Genomic DNA, 7,921 nt, shown 5'->3' with positions numbered 1-7,921 from the left:
TCTGCTAGTCTTGATGAACATCTAGTTTTGCCTTTTTCTGAATTATTAAAGATTATAAATTTCACATTGCCAGATGGTATAATTCTATGGAGATTTTTGAGCATGTCACTGAATTTATTTGTGATCCTAATGTCTGTATTATATTGCGTCTTATTTATAGTGCATCTGACGGTGGCATCAGTTGAAAGACGAAGCTTTTCAAAGTTAAAATTATCAAAGAACTATTTGAGGTCAAGAATGACTAATGAGAATATTAATGGCTTGGCATCAATGTGCGTCAAGAAGAAATTATTGAAAGAGATTGACATGAACCTCATCAGAATTGAGTTTGCATTGAAAAATGATATAATTTTTTAAGGTAATATGTATAATTTCTGCATATGCATTTTTTTGGATGCATTCAAGTGTTCATATGTAAATTTTCATATATAAGTATAATCAATATTATTGTATGTTGTTTATACTAGGGGCCCCGAAATTTAGTTTCGCTCCGGGCCCCCAAAATCTCAAGACCGGCCCTGCCGTGAGGCCACCACAATGTTGATTACAACTTCTTCTTGTACCAGTTAGTGTTCCCTTCCCAACGTCTCCCGTTCTCAAACCAAAATCTCTTTTCTCTTTCTGTTTTGTCTTGCATTGTCTTAACAATAACGATGTATGAGAGGAAAGTGCAAAATCTCGGTGGCTCTGAACCATCGGGAGAACACATTGGATTGCTCTGGTCTTGCTGAATTTTTTTCCTTCATTGTTTCTGCTGAATGAGAAATGTGTTGAATGACGCAGCAAAGCATGTATAGAACAAACTCGATCGGTGCTGGTATATAAATTGCCCTAGAGGGTGTGGTTGTTGAGAACATTTATCATAGATCAACTTCTTGAGATATTTTTTGCACGGACAGATCTTCATAAATAATGGCAGTAATCAGTCCATGTGACTTTGATGAAATAAGTAGAGAAGGAAAGAGCAACATGGTTTGCTTGATTGGTCCTAAATCCTAATGTGGAAGATAATCCATCATATTGGGTATTCGTATTCAACAAAAGTTTCCAGTACCTCTGGATTTTTTTGGAAGCTTCTGTGATATTCCAGCAGCTTCCAAGACGTTCGCGGGTATCACCGGGACACTCATCGGACCTCCCGGAACACTCCCCCGATCAGCTGGAGAACTTCCGGAATCAACCGAAACACTTCCAGAGCTCATTCTCTCATTCTCCATTATCTCCTAGTTCCCCTACATACTGTTAGTCATTAAGTGTGTGACTCTTTGGGTTCGATGATATGGGGACATGTTCGGAACACATTTCGGTCAATAATTATTAATCGAATCTAGACACCCATAGTAATTCCCGCATAGCAACAAAGATATTTTCGAGCGAACCTTTTGTTATCTCATATAATTCCCCTTACTTCAAGATACGTTACAAAATCCGAGGCAAAATTTTTAGGGTACCACCTGTTGGGGAACGCAGTAATTTAAAAAAAATTCCTACGCACACGCAAGATCATGGTGATGCATAGCAACGAGAGGGGATAGTATCATTTACGTACCCTCGTGGACCGTAAGCGGAAGCGTTATGACAACACGGTTGATGTAGTCGTACGTCTTCACGATCGACCGATCTAGTACCGAAGATACGTCACCTCCGCGATCTGCACACGTTCGGCTCGGTGACGTCCCGCGAAGTCACGATCCATTAGAGTTTTGAGGGAGAGCTTCGTCAGCACGACGGCGTGATGACAGTGATGATGTTGCTACCGGAACAGGGCTTCACCTAAGCACCGCTACGACATTATCGAGGTGGATTATGGTGGAGGGGGGCACCGCACACGGCTAAAGATCAATGATCAACTTGTGTGTCCATGGGGTGCCTCCCTTCCCCGTATATAAAGGAGTGGAGGAGGGGGGTGGGGGCGGCCTCTCTAGGCGCACCCCAAGGGAGTCCTACTCCCAACGAGAGTAGGATTCCCCCTTCCCTTTGTTGGTTCTAGGAGAGAAGGAAGGAAAGGGGGGGGGGCTCCTTTGCTTCTTTTCCCTCTCTTCCACTAAGGCCCAATAGGGCCCATATACCTCCCGAGGGGTTCCGGTAACCTCCCGGTGCTCCGGTATACTCCCGATTTCACCTGAAACCATTCCGATATCAAAACATAGACTTCCAATATATCGATCTTTACGTCTCGACCATTTCAAGACTTCTCGTCATGTCTGTGATCAAATCCGGGACTCCAAACTACCTTCGGTACATCAAAACACATAAACTCGTAATACCGATCGTCACCGAACGTTAAGCGTGCGGACCCTACGGGTTCGAGAACTATGTAGACATGACCGAGACATCTCTGTGGTCAATAACCAATAGCGGAACCTGGATGCTCATATTGGTTCGTACATATTCTACGAAGATCTTTATTGGTCAAACCGCATAATGATATACGTTGTTCCCTTTGTCATCGGTATGTTACTTGTTCGAGGTTCGATCGTCGGTATCTCAATACCTAGTTTAATCTCATTACCGGCAAGTCTCTTTACTCGTTCTGTAATTCTACACCCCGTAACTAACTCATATGCTACATTGCTTGCAAGACTTGTAGTGATGTACACTACCGAGAGGGCCCAGAGATACCTCTCCGACAATCGGAGTGACAAATCCTAAAATCGATCCATGCCAACTCAACAAACACCTCGGAGACACCTGTAGAGCACCTTTACAATCACCCAGTTATGTTGTGACGTTTGGTAGCACACAAAGTGTTCCTCCGATATTCGGGAGTTGCATGATCTCATAGTCATAGGAACATGTATAGTTATGGAGAAAGCAATAGCAACAAACTAAATGATCATCGTACTAAGCTAACGGATGGGTCAAGTCAATCACATCATTCTCTAATGATGTGATCAAATGACAACTCATGTCTATGGTTAGGAAACAACCATCATTGATTCAACGAGCTAGTGAAGTAGAGGCAAACTAGTGACACTCTGTTTTTCTATGTATTCACACATGTACTAAGTTTCCGGTTAATAACAATTCTAGCATGAATAATAAACATTTATCATGATATAAGGAAATATAAATAACAACTTTATTATTGCCTCTAGGGCATATTTCCTTCAATCTCCCACTTGCACTAGAGTCAATAATCTAGATTACATTGTAATGATTCTAACACCCATGGAGTCTTGGTGCTGATCATGTTTTGCTCGTGAGAGAGGCTTAGTCAATGGGTCTGCAACATTCAGATCCGTATGTATCTTGCAAATCTCTATGTCTCCCTCCTTGACTTGATCGCGGATGGAATTGAAGTGTCTCTTGATGTGCTTGGTTCTCTTGTGAAATATGGATTCCTTTACCAAGGCAATTGCACCAGTATTGTCACAAAAGATTTTCATTGGACCCGATGCACTAGGTATGACACCTAGATCGGATATGAACTCCTTCATCTAGACTCCTTCATTTGCTGCTTCCGAAGTAGCTATGTATTCCACTTCACACATAGATCCCGCCACGAAGCTCTGCTTGGAACTGCACCAACTGACAGCTCCACCATTTAATAAAAACACGTACCCGGTTTGTGACTTACAGTCATCCGTATCAGTGTCAAAGCTTCCATCGACGTAACCATTTACGATGAGCTCTTTGTCACCTCCATATACGAGAAACATATCCTTAGTCCTTTTCAGCTATTTCAGGATGTTCTTGACCGCTGTAGCAAGGCACACATCAGGTCTGGTACACAGTATTGCATACATGATAGAGCCTATGGCTGAAGCATAGGGAACACCTTTCATTTTCTCTCTATCTTCTGCAGTGGTCGGGCATTGAGTCTGACTCAACTTCACACCTTGTAATACAGGCAAGAACCCTTTCTTTGCCTGATCCATTTTGAACTTCTTCAAAACATTATCAAGGTATGTGCTTTGTGAAAGTCCAATCAAGCGTCTTGATATGTCTCTATAGATCTTGATGCCCAATATATAAGCAGCTTCACCTAGGTCTTTCATTGAAAAATTCTTATTGAAGTATCCTTTTATGCTATTCAGAAATTCAGTATTATTTCCGATCAACAATATGTCATCTACATATAATATCAGAAATGCTACGGAGCTCCCACTCACTTTCTTGTAAATACAGGCTTCTCCAAAAGTCTGTACAAAACCATATGCTTTGATCACACTATGAAAGCATATATTCCAACTCCTGGAGGCTTGCACCAGTCCATAAATGGATCGCTGGATCTTGCACACTTTGTTAGCACCTTTTGGATCGATAAAACCTTCTGGTTTCATCATATACAACTCTTATTTAAGGTATCCATTAAGGAATGCAGTTTTCACATTCATTTGCCAAATTTCACAATCATAAAATGCGGCAATTGCTAACATGATTCAGACGGACTTAAGCATTGCTACGGATGAGAAGGTCTGCTACCTCTTGAGCACTGCATTGGTTTTCCCTTGGAGTTCTTCCTTGTACCATACTTCCTGAATATATTCATGTCCGCGTACAATTTTTCCTATGAACAAAAATCTGAATTTTTAGTCCACAAATTTTTTCCAACAAAACTTTGTAAGATTGATAGCAGCTACTCATAGGGATGCATAGAAGCGATAACAAGCATTCAAACAACTTAGTACACTAAGAGTTCAATATGCAAGCACATCTACAGTAGCACCAAGAGTAGCTAATTATTCAAAGTATAAACCACTAAAACAAAAGTTAATTGGACAAATGGTGGAGTCACATACCAAGCAACAATCTCCCGAAACAGTTTCGGAAATGGAGCTTCGAGCAAAGAGATCGAATTTGGCAGCAAAATGAGCAAGAACTCAGGAGAGAGAGGGAGAGTGATTTTTTTCTGGAGGTAGGTGATGATGTGGGACGAAGAGATGAGTGAGGGGGCCCACGTGGGGACCACAACCCCCCAGGGCACGCCAGGGGGTGCTGGCGCGCCCAGGTGGGTTGTGCCCACCTGGTGCACCCCCTCTGGTTATTTTTGAACTAAAAATCCTTAAATATTTAGAAAAAATTAATATAAAATTTTCAGGGCATTCTGAGAACTTTTATTTTTGGGTCATTTTTTTATTGCACGGGAAACTCAGAAAACAAACAAAACATGGCATTTTCTTTTATTTAACTAATAAAAACAGAAAATAGAAAGTAGGGACAGAAAGTAGTGCTTACTAAATTAATCAACTTCATACCGTTCAAAAATGATCCATTAATAAGGTTGATCAAGTCTTATTAACAACCACTTTCGGTTAGCATGAAACCGAAGTACTTTCGTAAATCACTAAGTTACCTCAATGGGGATATGCATTTCCCCAACAATAAGCATTTCATATTTATTTTTGAAGTAGGTAGAGGTATTTGAAAACTTCCAATAGTGATTGCTGGAGATTTTTCAATACTATTAATACCATTCACTTGGAATTGTTTCTTTGGAAAGTGCACCGTATGCTCATTTCCATTGATATGAAAAGTGACCTTGCTTTTATTGCAATCAATAACAGCCCCTTCAGTATTAAAAATGGTTTACCAAGGATAATCGACATGTTGTCGTCCTCGGGCATCTCAAGTATAACAAAGTCAGTCAAAATAGTAACATTAGCAACAACAATGGGCACATCCTCACAGATACCGATAGGTATGACAGTTGGTTTGTCAACCATTTCTAAAGATATTTCAGTAGGTGTGAGTTTACTAAAGTCAAGTCTTTTATATAAAGAGAAAGGCATAACAGTAACACCAGCTCCTAGATCACACAAAGAAGTTTTCACATAATTTTTTTAATAGAGCAAGGTATAGTTGGTATTCCTGGATCTCTAAGTTTTTAAGGTACTCCATCTTTAAAAGTGTAATTAGCAAGCATAGTGGAGATTTCAGCTTTCGGTATTTTTATCTTATTTGTGACGATGTCTTTCATATACTTTGCATATGGAGGCATTTTCAAGATATCAGTCAAGCGAGTACGCGAAAAGAGTGGCCTCAGCATTTCAACAAAGCGTTCAAATTCTTCATCATCATTCTTTTTAGCTGGCTTAGGTGGAAAAGGCATAGGTTTTTGAACCCACGGTTCTCTTTCTTTACCGTGTTTTCTAGCAATGACGTCTCTTTTATCATATCTTTTATTTTTAGATTGTGGGTTATCAAGGTCAACAGGTGGTTCAACCTCAACATCATTATCTGGTTCTTTATCATTTGGCTGAGTGTCTTCATGAACCTCATCATTATCTTTTTCATTATCATTAGGTGAGTGTTCATTACCAGATTGAGTTTCAGCATCAGAGATAGAAATTTCATTGTCATTATCAGGAGGTTTCTCTATTTCAGGTTCACTAGAGGTGTGCAAAGTCCTATCATTTTTCTTTTTCTTTCTAGTAGAACTAAGTGCACTTGTGTTAGCTCTTTGTGAATCTTGTTCAATTCTTTTAGGGTATCCCTCCGGATAAATTGGTTCCTGAGTCATTTTACCTCCTCTAGTTGCAACTCTAATAGCAAAGTCATGCATATTATGATTCATTTCATCAAGCAATTCTCTTTATGATTTAGCAACTTGTTCTAGTTGAGTTTGAACCATATAAGCATGTTTCCCAACACCTCTAACATCATTTGATATTCTAAATAACAAGTCACTCAAGCGAGCAATCATATCAGAATTATATTTCAATTGTTTCATAACATTTGAATTGAAGTGATCTTGTTTTCTAATATAGTTTTCAAACTCATAAAGGCATTGACTAGGATGCATATTGTGAGGATTGTCATTTTCATTAAACTTCATAAGAGAATTTACCTCTACCACCTTAGGCAATGGGGGTGTATTAAGCCCATGTATTTCTTCAATAGGAGGTAAATTTTTAACATCCTTAGCTTTAATTCCTTTTTCCTTCATGGATTTCTTTGCCTCTTGCATATCTTCAGGGATGAGATATAATATACCCCTCTTCTTCGGAGTGGGTTTAGGCAGTGGTTCAGGAATAGTCCAATCATCATAATTTGTCAATATGTTATTCAATAATTCTTTAGCTTGAACAATAGTTCGTTCTCTGAAAACACAACCAACACAACTATCTAGGAAGACCCTTGAAGCATCGGTTAGTCAATTATAGAAGATATCAAGTATTTCATTTTTCTTAAGAGGATGATCAGGCAAAGCATTAAGTAACTGGCAAATCCTCCCCAATCTTGTGGGAGACTCTCTTGTTTATTTTGCACAAAGTTAAATATTTCCTGTAAGGCAAGTTGTTTCATATGAGCAGAAAATATTTTTCAGAGAAATAATAAACCATATCCTGGGGGCTACATACGCACACAACCACGAGCAAGAGTATTGTACCAAGCTTTAGCATCACCCTTTAATGAGAAAGGAAATAATTTGAGAATAACGTAATAACGAGTTTTCTCATCATGAGTAAAAAGGGTGGCTATATCATTCAACTTAGTAAGATGTGCCACAACAGTTTCAGTTTCATAACCATGGAAAGGATCAGATTCAACCAAAGTAATTAACTCTGGGTCGACAGAGAATTCATAATCATTATCAGCAATACAGATAGGTGAAGTAGCAAACTTAAGATCACATTTCATTCTAGCATTCAAAGATTTTTATTTATACTTCTGTAGTAATTTCTCTAGATTATCTCTATCATTGCAAGCAAGAATATCTCTAGTTGCTTCTTCACTCTTAACGTAACCTTCCGGTACCTTAGGAAATTCATATCTAGGAAGGCTAGTTCTAGCAGGAGTTTCAGGAGTTTTAGTTTCAAGCTCATCATCAAATTCAACAACATCATGTTGTATAACTCTAGCAATTTGTTTATCAAGAAATTCACCAAGTGGCACATCATCATTATCAAGCAAGGTACTATCATCATCATAAGTGACGGTGTCCTGGACTAGGGGGTACTCAACACGTCATCTC

The sequence above is a fragment of the Triticum dicoccoides genome, chromosome 7A (assembly GCF_002162155.2).
Source record: "Triticum dicoccoides isolate Atlit2015 ecotype Zavitan chromosome 7A, WEW_v2.0, whole genome shotgun sequence".
In the NCBI taxonomy this organism is placed as follows: Eukaryota; Viridiplantae; Streptophyta; class Magnoliopsida; order Poales; family Poaceae; genus Triticum; species Triticum dicoccoides.
This window is presented reverse-complemented; position numbering follows the sequence as displayed.